Source organism: Teleopsis dalmanni, chromosome 1 (assembly GCF_002237135.1).
Source record: "Teleopsis dalmanni isolate 2A chromosome 1, ASM223713v2, whole genome shotgun sequence".
NCBI classification, from domain to species: domain Eukaryota; kingdom Metazoa; phylum Arthropoda; class Insecta; order Diptera; family Diopsidae; genus Teleopsis; species Teleopsis dalmanni.
Genome location: NC_051846.1, coordinates 125,811,548 through 125,824,568, shown reverse-complemented (window position 1 = coordinate 125,824,568; position 13,021 = coordinate 125,811,548).

Here is a 13,021-nt window from a genome sequence, read left to right as displayed (position 1 = left end):
ACTATGTACTTACTTACTTATGTGGCCATAACAACCCGTTACCGAGTTTCGGCCTGACGCAGCATGTCTCCCCAGGCGCCTCTGCTGCGTGCGCGCCTTCTCCAGTCTCGTATATCAAGTCCAGTTAGTGCTCCCTCAACTTGATCACTCCACCGGAGACACGGTCTACCTTTACGTCTTCTTCCGCCAACTACTGCTTCAAACACCTTTTTCGCCGAAGCGTCTTCATCCATTCTCACGACATGACCAAGCCAGCGAAGCCGCTGGATGTTAATGCGCTGAATTACATCAATGTCGTGATAAAGCTCGTACAGCTCGTGGTTCATTCTAATGCGGTAGTCGTCGCCAACTCGTAGAGGACCAAAGATCTTACGAAGAACTTTTCTCTCGAACACTCCCAGTGCTGCTTCATCATTCTGGGATAACGTTCATGCTTCTGCGCCATACAGAAGCACAGGGAGGATGAGCGACCTATAGAGCGTAATTTTCGTTTGTCGAGAAAGAGCTCTACATCCCAATTGCCTACTGAGCCCATAGTAGCACCTATTAGCAATGGTGATTCTTCGTCTGATCTCCAGACTGACATCATTTGTATTCGTTACGGCGGTGCCAAGGTAGATGAAATCCTTAACAGATTCGAAAGTATAGTCGCCAGCCACTAGCCCGGCGTCCGAGCGACGCATATTTCTACCAGTAGCCGACATATACTTCGTTTTTCCCTCATTCACCGCTAAACCCATTCTTGCAGATTCCTTTTCGATAGCAGCAAAAGCAGCTGTAACATCACGCTTGCTACGCCCAATGATGTCAATGTCGTCGGCGTAAGCAAGGAGCTGGACACATTTGTAGAATATTGTTCCATTACGATGAACACCTGCCCTGCGCATGATCACTTCCATGGCGAAATTGAAGAGGTCACATGATAAGGGATCACCTTGTCTGAAGCCTCGCATGGTATCAAAAGGTTCAGAGAGACTCGATCCTACCTTGACGGAGCTACAGGTATTACTCAGCGTCATTCTGCAAAGTCGAATTAATTTTGCAGGGATACCGAGCTCAGACATTGCGGCGTAAACGCGATCCCTAATGGGGCTATCGAAAGCTGCTTTATAATCGACAAAAAGGTGATGAGTGTCGATGTTATGTTCGTGAGCTTTTTCCAGAATTTGTCGCAGTGTGAATATCTGATCAATGGTGGAGCGACCAGGTCGAAAGCCGCACTGATAAGGTCCAATCAGTGAGTTGGCATGTGGCTTCAACCTTTCACACAGTACAGTTGAAAGAACCTTGTACGCGACAGGTATTAGGCTAATCCCGCGATAGTTGGCGCAAATCGTCGGGTCACCTTTTTTCAAGACAGGACAAAGGCTACTGAGATTCCAATCGCTGGGCATACTTTCATCTAACCATATTCTGCAGATAAGCTGATGCATGCACCCTATCAGCATATCGCCGCCGGCCTTGAACAATTCAGCAGACAGGCCATCTGCGCCTGCCGCTTTGTTGTTCTTAAGTCGCTGTATAGCAACACGCACTTCGTTATGGCTAGGTGGTGGAATTTCAACGTCATCATTTTCGATTGGGGATACAGAGGGCATTTCTTCAATGGCAGAGTTGATGTTATCATCGCCAGATAGTAGTTTGGAGAAATGCTCCTTCCATACTTTCAGTACATTCTGCGTATCTGTAACCAGATTACCATTTTCGTCCTTACAGGTTGATGCACCAGGCTTAAAGCCTTGAGTCAGACGGTTGACTTTTTGATAAAATTTACGGGCATCATTCCTATTTCTACACACCTCGATTTCCTCTCGCTCGCGCCTTTCTTGATCTCGTTTCTTCCGTCTGAATAGGCACCTCTCTACCTTCCTCATCTCCCGATATTGTTCACGGTTTGCGTTGCTGCTGACTGCAGGGTCCTTTTATAGGCCGCGTTCTACGCAGCAGTAGCTTGGCGACACTCTTCGTCATACCATTGGTTTCGCCGTGGGGGACGTTGGAAACCAAGGACATCTTCGGCTGTTGTGTGTAGGGAGTGAGAGATATGTCCCCACTGTCTATCGGCATTATCGGGACGGGAGGGTTGGTTGTTTAATCGGCTAGAGAGCTGAGCGGCGAAGACTTCGGCTGTCTCTCGTGATCGCAGCTTATTAACGTCTAGTTTTTTCTGAACATTGGAGCGTACATTGTTGGCGGTACTAAGCCGTATGCGTACCTTGGCTGCGACAAGGTAGTGATCTGAGTCGATGTTTGGACCATGGAATGAACGTACGTCCAGCACACTAGAAGCGTGCCTTGCGTCAATCACGAAGTGATCAATCTGGTTTCGTGTTGCTTGATCGGGAGATAGCCACGTTGCCTTGTGAATATCACGGTGTGGGAATCTGGTGCTACATACTACCATATTTCGCGCCGCAGCGAAATCAATTAGCCTTAGACCGTTGTTGGAGGTTGATTCATGGAGGCTAAATTTTCCGACAGTTGGACCAAAGACTTCTTCTCTTCCAACCTTTGCATTAAAATCCCCAAGAACAATTTTAACGTCGTGGGCGGGACGTCCTTTTCTTCTGTCGGCGCGGGAGCGCAAATTAACGTGATGTTAAAAAATTTTGCCTTGATACGGAGTGTGGCAAGCCTTTCGTTCACCGGTGTGAATCGCTGGACTAATTTTGATAGTCTCTTGCTTACCACAAAACCGCATCCAAATTCACGTCTATTTGCATGGCAGCTGTAGTATACATCACAGTTTGCTCTTTTAGAGCAGCCTTGTCCTATCCATCGCATTTCCTGGATGGCGGTGACGTCAGCCTTACATTTATTGAGGGCTTCCGCCAGTTGGATAGAGGCACCTTCCCTATAGAGGGTCCGGACATTCCAGGTGCATATCCGTAAATCATAGTCCTTTAATCGTTTGCATTGGTCGTCGACGTTATTCGGTTTCCAGTTCCGCACTCTTGCGTCCTTCATTGGTGGTTGATTTTACGTGACGGGTACCAAACCCTGTGCACAACCCAAATTTAAAGTCCTGGGGATAGGACTCGCCGTACGCACTATTAGTTCTCAATCCTCAATCCAAGGCTGTGCGACAACTTGGATTGAGGACAACAAGGATTGCACTGGCATTTTCCATGTTAAATGCAATCAGACACGTTGCCTTGTGTACTCGCTCCCACAACTATGTGGTTATATTAAATTCGTAATAAAGTAAGAGTACAATGACTGTGTGGAGTTTTTGAAACTATGAATAAATATAAACGAAACAAAAGTAATATAATTTTTTGAATAAAACATATTTAAATTGTATTTTAAAATTAATGTGTATGCAAGCTTCTGTGAGAGTTAGCTTGGGTCTCTTTTCTTTGGAATAAAAGCCCTGCACACAAATTGATGTCGCGTTCTGGCACACTATCCGTCGGCCTAACCACGCCTGTATCTATTTGAGTGAGATGATATGATGTCGCGTCTCTTCCCAAAGCTCTTGCAACACTCCTAGTAAGACGCTTATTTTCGTTCTTATCGCGTGTATTAGCTTCACCTGTAGGAGTAAACCACTCGCGATCAAGAACCACTCCATGAATCAAGAACAGAATAAAAACTGAATAACGGTCTTCTAATAAAATAGAAGACCGTAAAATAATATTTACGGTCTTCTATTTACTGAACTACTTCACCAACAAAACAGAAAAATTATTCACTATCTCTATTACTTCAATCCGTTTATAAAGAAAAATTCATAAAAAAAAAAATTATTAAGTATCAAGTATTAAGTAATAAACAAAAATCAAAAAACCGAAAAAGAATTTAAGAAAGAAAACTACTCCTATCCTTAATCTAAAATTCAAATGTAAAACTTACAAAATAAAATTCAAAAATAAATTCAAAAAAAAAAAATATAAAGAATAAAAATAAAAAATATATATATACTTAGGGATAAAGATGTTAAAAGCAAAGAACTCAAAAAAAATCAACCACAATAAAAAATAATTAATATATTATCTCTAAACATAATTTAAATATAATGTATTACCATTCAAATATATTCAAATGGATTTTGTAATCTCTACAATATAATATTAATAATAATATAGATGACCTTTGGTGTATTCTCAGTGATATTATCGCAGGGGCAATGATAAAAAAAATGAAAATGAGTTGAGTTGCGTCTAGGTCTTTAGTCTCCCCCATAAATTCTAGGAATTATTAGCTGCTTTACAATTTGATACAGTCTAAACTACCGCAAAAGATAACACAACTAAAATTCTAAACCCACCCTTTCACAAGCTGTTTCTAAAGCAAGCCTCACAACCACCTGAACTCATTCTAAATGATCGGCAGCTTCAACTGCTCCTATACTGAATTTCACGTATAACGTTTATGACAAACAGATTCACGGCACCTCAGTATAGCTGCTGGTTTGCTTGTGATTTAAAGCAACAAAAACAAAACCTTAATCACCTCAAACCTATCCTGCTCGAATGTATGTTGTAGCGATTAAGCCAAAACACAAACCTAACACTAATTCTGTCAATCCGCTATTCAGTCAATCCGTCCGACACTGGTAAACAAAATAACTTAGTTTATTACTTTTATCACTATCTGCTTAGCATTAATTACAACAAAGAAAAAAAATCCACTGTCCAACAAAACTAACACAAAAAAAAATTTTACTAAAACTACAGCAACACTTCTCCCATTTACTTAAAGTAAACAAACAATTGCACTACAAAGTACCTAACATGATTGTTTACCTCTCCCCATGCAATTTCATTTCAAAATGACCAAAACAAAAGCATTCCATGATACTTGAAATAAAACAACATAATTTCAATGGAAAGTGTGGCTTAGTTTGAGTAACAAAATTTGGTTCTTCACTAGTAGTTTGGTTTCAGTGTCAATTTAATCTATTTAACTATTCAATGAGATATATATAAAAGATAAGAATATTTAAAAAAAATGAAAAAAATTTAAAAAAAACATAAAATATGTTTTACATATTATTTAATACGTCAGTCGTGTTCAAATGTTTGCTGGTTAACTGTGCGTCACCAGATTGTTATGTAGTGTAAAGTACATCGTTGATCTGTTCGTTGTTTGGACTGTCCTGAACAAGGGCTCCATTTGTTATGCGTTTGCTCCGTCTATTTTCATGTCCATTGTTGACTTCCATCATTCCTGTCCTGTCGTTGGTCGGTCGTTCGTATTACGTTCTGTTCTTTCGTTAGTTCCGTCGTTGGGCGCCATTTGTTTACTTTCAACATCTTTTGATATTTTTTCTATAGCGGAGTAAATAATCCACCCCTTTTCTGACGAGCTAGCTGGCCTCGCCACCGTGCGAGACTTTAACTGTGCTCAAAAAAAATATCAAAAGATGTTGAACGTAACAATTTTTGTGGAGTAAATGTGCAGATAAAGTTTTAGACAAGCTAGGTCTAATTGGATTTTATTTTAAAGATATAATTAAGGTAATAATAATAATTAAGTAATAATTAAGCTTATATTATGTAAATTGTATGATTTATCTTATTAATTATTAGTGGACATAGTAGTTAAATCTTTTTTTTTTACCCCGCCCTTTTGTAAATATTTAAATCATAGGAAGGTTAACCTTGAATATTTTCTTTTTGTTGTTACAAACATATACAGGTACAGCAGAGGAGCGGTGACGTCATCTCAACAACTGCGGTGAGTACCTCTTGTTTTTTTCCTCGGTGTTTTTTTTTTTATGTTTTTTTTTTGATATTTAAATATTTACAGAAGGAAATTTATAAAAAAAAAATCTAAAGTATATTGTTAATGAAATCTTTCTATAGTAGTAAATGGAGAAAAAAAATATTTTTCTTAGATATAAATTAAGTATTTAAATCGTAATTTACTCCTAACTTCGACAATTTATTTAAATGATAGTTTATTTTAGTCATCATATTATTCTTTATTTAGCGAGTTCGCTTTGTTCTGTTGAATTTTAAATAAAGGGAAAAAATACTGAACATAGAATTAATTGTAATATATTTTTTTTTATTATCATAGTCTTGTAGGACTTTCAAATGATAAATAAGGTGAAGAGTATAATCTAAATTGTTGTGTTCTACATATAAATCTGACACAATTTTTTTTTTCTTAAGCAAATTTTGTAAATCTTGCATTAACACCTTGATATACCCTGAGTATACCCCGGCCTTGGAAAGGGCCAGAAAGGTCATTACAAGCTCCCAGAAAAAAAACTTTAAATATTTCACAGAGAAGAGTAAACCGCCAAAAAAATATTTTGGGGGTGACTTTGTTGTGATTCGACATATAGACACCACTGCCGGAAAAACAAGAAATTTTCTGAAAAATATCGAGATCCGTACGTCATACATAAGGTTTTGCCTAACGATCGTTATGTTGTTCGAGATGTAGACAATTGTCAGATTACACAAATGCCATATGATGGCGTTGTTAAGGCTGCACGAATAAGGGAATGGATAACGCGCCCTGATCAAAATTTGAGGCCAGAAATTTTGTTGGATGATTATGGTCAATCATTATATCAGTATGGCCGAGTTGTAATATAATTTCTAATGTCATTTAAAAGCAATCTAGCAACCTTTTGGTTTGACAGTAAATAAGAAGAAATATATGGGTAAGAAGTCAGTTTAGTTTTAGGTTTGGTTTTTTATGGAAAAAGGTGTGTGTGATAATTTAAATTTGAATAAAGGTATGTAATGTTATAATAAAATATCGCAAGATTCCTGACATTTAACGATATAATTTTTTTGATGTGATTTATGCCTTCGATTAAACAAATACTTATCTGCAAATATTGCTTTGCGTTTTACTTAAAACTATTACAGTAGACGTACTACAGCCGGTCGTAACAATGTAATTTTTAATGTAAATTATTCTTATTTTAATATTATTTTTTTATATAGAAATTTTTTACATGCAGTGGAGCAAGGTGTATATGCTTTAGTGATTATATTTCAAATAACTATTTCAACGAAAATACGCGTGTGACATGTATGTAAAAAATAAAAGTGGAACTTATTTTAATCCAAATGCGGTTGGCAGTAAAAATATAAACAAATATACATTAATATTTATTTATTATTGATTTAATTTATTTATTATATATTTGCCATAACACATTAATACTATCATTAAAATTATTACTTTAATTATTCACGTTTTATTATTATTCAAAAATGTTGTTTGATAACTTATTAAAATCAAACAATTTGAAATGAATATATAAAAATAAAGTTGAATTTTTTTATTTGATTAAAACAGAACAATACATAATTTTCTTGTAGAATATGCTTTATTCTTTACAATTCTTTATCACTCATTTGTGAATGAATCAATATGAAATTAAACGATGCTTTACTAAATTTAATCTGTTATTCAGTATATTCCTTCTAAATGAATTCATTATGAACTGCATCATTCTGTGTACAGCATATATTTTATGTTATATGCATACGCACATAATTAAATTTGTTATTGAAGGTGTTCTTTGTTCCATAAAACATAACAGTCGACGAAACCTTCTTAGCATACGATCAAAAGTGTCTTCTATGACAATCCTATGACAATCGCATATATGTAGAATCTCCTAAAAGTAAAGAACCGCCTGGAAATTTGTTTGCAAATGAAGCTGTACTATGCAGTTGTGATCTACGCAAAACTCGGCTGTCGTTTAAGGTATCCGGCTCTTCAACATACACGTAAATAAAAAGACCATTTTCATCGCAAACTGCCTCCAAGATCACGTTTTAGTAATGCTTCCTTTTGAAATAAACCTCCTTGCTATGGTGTGGTGCATTTATTTTAATATGTGGTATTTTCCATATACCACAAAAATATATAAATTTTTTTCTTTGCTGTCGTCCGATTGCGACCATCACGGTTATTTTGTATTAGCTGATTGGAATTTATTAACAAATCTAATGAAATATAAATTATAATTAATAAATAGTAATTGTATTTTTATGTACAAATACCAATCAAATAATTAGTATTACATCTTTGAAGTCAAAAGTTTTCCTGAAATCTTCAACGGAAGAATTATTTATTGTTTCGACAAAATTTCCTCTATATTCATGCTGATGCACTTTATCACCTGAGCTTAAGACACTTGAACTAGTGTTTAAAAAGGGAATGGAAGAGTCAGTTTCACTTTCGCTCGATGATTCTAATAAAATCTGCAATTTTAATTTTTTTACAATAGAATTCAATTTAAGTTTAAAAGTAAATACTAAATAAAAACTTATTTATAATACTTCAGACAATTCAACAGAACTTTTTTTTTCTTTTTTTTTGATTTTTTATATTTAAAATTTTCTCACTTATTTTTTAGCGCTAAAATTATTTACACAAATAAAAAAAAAATTTTGTAAAATATAGAGTAAAAACCACAACAAGTCGTGGTTTTGTTGTTGTCCGCGTTTTTTATGGTAAAATTCTGGAATTTGCTTGAAATAATTGTTGAAGTTCTAATAAACTTGATAGAACTTGAGAGTGGTCGCCGGGAATTATGGATTTTTGCGCCGGGCGTGTTAAATTTTATTAAAATCGAACTTAATAAATTGTGCTGCTAGCCAAATAAATTATTTCCTTTGCAAAATAATTCGCGCGTTTTTAAATTTGTTTTGATTTGTTTTTATACACATACTTAAAACAGCTGATAGAGACAGCAATTAAAGCTTTAAAGCTCGAAATATAAACAAAAATAAGTGTTGTGAAACGTACATTCTTTTTTCACAAAAAGCAATCGTTAAGTGTAATTGTGTAATTGAATAAATCAAAGGAACTATAGTTTACTGGTAAAGTCAGTTAATATCAAATTCATTTTTTTTTTTTTTTTTTTAAAATATTGTTTTAAATAAATAAAATATATGACTTAAATATGAAAGAATGCCATAAGTGTCATTTAGGAATCCGTGGTGAGACGGGTCTGATATGTTCAGGTGTGTGCGGTCATGTATATCACACTGCTCCAAAATGTTCAGGAGTAGAACAATTCAATATAAATATTTTAAATAATAAAATGATACATTTTATATGTGAAAACTGTGTGCAATACATACATAATGTAGACTTTGCTTTAAGAGAAATGCAAGAAAGTGTAACTAAAAATACGAACATTTTAAAAGAATACAAAAGCGAATTCAAGGAATCACTAAAAATTAATGAAAGTGAAATTAAATCTTTACTAAAAGCAATTGAATCTAAGTATTCTGACAGAGTCACCTCTCTTATGGCAGTACAAGAAAAATATGAAAAAAAATTGGCTTTGTTTGAGCAAAAAATAATAGACTTGTCTGATAATTTGACTAAAAATGGTAACGAATTAGGTGCTGAATTGGTAAAAACCATCAAAAATAATGAAATTCAAAGCGAAACGTACGCCGCGAAATTAAAGATGAAAAACAATCCAAATATTCCAATAACGCTAAAACCTAAAAATAAGCAATTAAGTGAAGCAACTAAAAATGATTTAAAAACTAAAATAAATCCATCAGAGCTTAATGTTAAAGTTTGTGGTGTTCATTCTAAACATGATGGAAGGGTAACAATAAAATGTGTAACCTCAAAAGAGAGAGAAATTCTTGCAAAAGAGATTAAAAAGAAATTAGGTAAGAACTATGAAATTGAGACACCTGCTATGCGAAACCCTAAAATCCTTATTACCGGCATGAGTGAGCGTTTGGAAAATGATAAATTTCTCCAAGCAATAAGAAATCAAAACAATATGGAGATTAAATATATTAAAGTCTTGAAAATATATGAGTCGTTCAAAAATAAAAACATTTTTAACGCGTTAGTTGAATTAGATGGCATAGCTTTCAAGCAAGTTATGAGTGTTCGTAGACTTAATATTGGCTGGGAACGATGCATAGTGTACGAAAACTTGAATTTAATGCGATGCTACAAGTGCTGGGGTTTTAACCATAAAGCGTCTATTTGTAAGGAAAGTGTGCATGTATGTGCAAAATGCGGTGAAGCTGGCCACATATACAAAGAATGTAAAAGCAGCGTTCTAAGATGTGTAAACTGTATCAAAGCCAAGAAAAATCTAAATCTGAATGATCTCGACATAGACCATGATTCCAGGGACCTAAAATGTAAAACTTTACAAAGAAAACTTAGACTGGAAGCTGAAATGACTGATTATCAACTTTGATGGACCACAAAACTTTGTTAAATATATTTAGTAAACAAAATTGCGGTCTTAATGTGGTACATTTTAATGCTAGAAGCCTAACTGATCTAAAATTTGACTACATTAGGACTGTTTTTGAAAACTCTGATGTTGATATCATATGCGTTTCGGAAACTTGGTTTAATAGCGACATCAGTAGCTTATTTCTGTCAATGAACAATTATATTTTATACCGCCATGATAGGAGGCAAAGGAGAGGAGGCGGGGTGGCAATTTATTGCAAGTCTCATTTAAAAAGTAATTTGGTATGTATATCTGGTGAGTCTGACATTGAATTTGTTGTTATAAGCATCAATGTTGGTTTTCAGAAAATATTGGTGGGGTGCGTGTATAATTCACACAAACGCTTTAGTTGCGATCCATTTTTTGATTCACTGCAACCCATTGCGCTTAATTTCGACTTCTTAGCAGTACTTGGCGATTTCAATAATGACCTTCTCTCAAACTGTGGTAATGTTTCCCGTTTAAATGATCTTATTGCCATGTCGGGCTTAAATATTGTCAATAGGACCATACCTACTAGATATGCCAATAATGTTAAGCCTAGTCTTCTGGACATAATTGCAGTTTCTGATATAAGCAAATTGTTGTTGTTTGAACAGATTTCATTTGTTTCAGATCATGACCTACTATTTATTACGCTTGACTTCAAGAAAACTAAAAAATCCATCTCAACTAGATTTTCTTTTTGGGATTATAAGTCAATTGATTCAGTGGGATTATTTTGTGAACTTAATTCAACTGAATGGAATGAATGTTGGTCTGGTATTTCAGTTGATCAAAAATTAGATGCATTTAATAAAAAATTGCTTAGCCTTCGTAATCGGTATGTACCTTTTCGTACTATTACCGTCAATAATGTTTCTTGCCCATGGTTTAGTACTACAATAAAACGTTTTATTAATTTAAGAAATAGAAAATATGCAGTTTGGAAAAAGTACCCTACGGAATATAACTGGATGAAGTTTAGAATTGCTAGAAATGTAGCTGCTAGAACTGTTTTTAAGGCTAAGTCAGATTACTATGAATCTAAGCTTGGTGGTACTAAATCTACTAAAACCCTTTGGAATAATATCAAAATGCTTGGGGTTACAAGAAAAAGTAAAAATATATGCAATATGGACCCAAATGCTCTAAATAACTTCTTTGTTTCTTCTGTAGAGGATAATGGTAGCTCTTCTTCAGTATTCTTTGATATGAATATTGTTGACGCTAATGAAGGCTTTAGTTTTTACTGCGTCAGTGAAGATATTGTTTTTAAGAATTTAATGAATATTAAGTCTAATGCTGTTGGGCTAGATGAAATTCCTCTTAAATTCATAAAGCTCATTTTACCATTTATAATATCTCCATTAACTCATATTATAAACTATTGTATTACTACCTCTACATTTCCAGTGGCATGGAAACAAGCTAAAGTTATTCCAACTGAGAAAAAAGTTAATGCTTCATTAGTTTCTGACTATCGACCTATCAGTATTCTTTCTTCTCTTTCCAAAGTGTGTGAGGCTATAATGTCTGAACAGATTCGTAATCATCTAAACGTTTTTCATCTGCTATCTCCTTATCAATCTGGTTTCAGAAAAGGTCATAGTTGTGCGTCTGCCTTGCTGAAAGTCCTTGAAGATATTAGATTAAGTTATGATAGGGATTTGGTTACTTACTTATGCCTTCTAGATTTTTCAAAAGCATTTGATCGAGTTGATCACGCTTTGCTCTGTAAAAAGCTCATAAATAAGTTCCACTTTTCCAGTTTAGCTTCTAAATTTATTTTTAGTTATTTAACTGAGAGATCTCAGTCAGTAGTTACTGATAATAAATTTTCAAATTTTAAACTTCTGTTTTCTGGGGTTCCTCAAGGATCGATTCTTGGGCCATTGCTATTTTCGATCTATATTAATGACGTTTTCTCAGTATGTCAATTTTCGAGGCTACATGGATATGCCGATGATATACAAATGTATTATTCGTGTCGGAGTGATAATTTAAATGACATTGTCACAAAGATCAATATAGATTTAACATGCATACATCGCTGGGCGGTTGAAAACAATATGCTGCTAAATGCAGATAAAACCATCATATTGCCGCTTAGTAGGTCTGAATTAAACTTAGACGAATTACCATCGGTAGCTATTGGAAACTCAATTATTAAATATAGTGCATCAGTTAAATGTCTAGGATTTAATTTGAATTCAAAGCTACATGCCTCTGATCATATCAATCATGTCGTTAGGAAATCATATATTTGCCTCAGATATTTGAATTTATCTGCTAAGTATACCCCTGTCCATGTCCGTGGCTTATTGGTCAGACAACTAATATTGCCTATAATTACTTATGCCGCGTTGGTGTACTGTAAACTGGACTACGAGTCCCTTGCTAAACTGAGAACAGTAGTAAACTGTTGTACTAGATACGTCTACGGCCTTAAACGTTTTGATCATCTAACAGTTTATAGAAACGCTATACTGGGTTGTGACATTGAGCAGTATTTAAATATTCGAATCTGCCTATTTCTGTTCCAATTAAAAACTTCTAAATATCCTGAGTACCTTTATAATTGCTTGCAGCCTATGCGTTCCACAAGATCTCTTCTTTTCATAATTCCAAGATTTAATTTTGTTGCTACCACTAGGTTTTTTTTTATTCATTCAATTCGATTATGGAACGCTTTACCAATTTCAACCCGAAATGCATGTGATTTAAGAGTTTTTAAAAAGTTATTGTTAACTGAACTTATTTAAATTATTATTTTTATTTTAAATTAAATGTTAATATTAGTTTAATTTTTATACTTCCTTTATATCATATGTA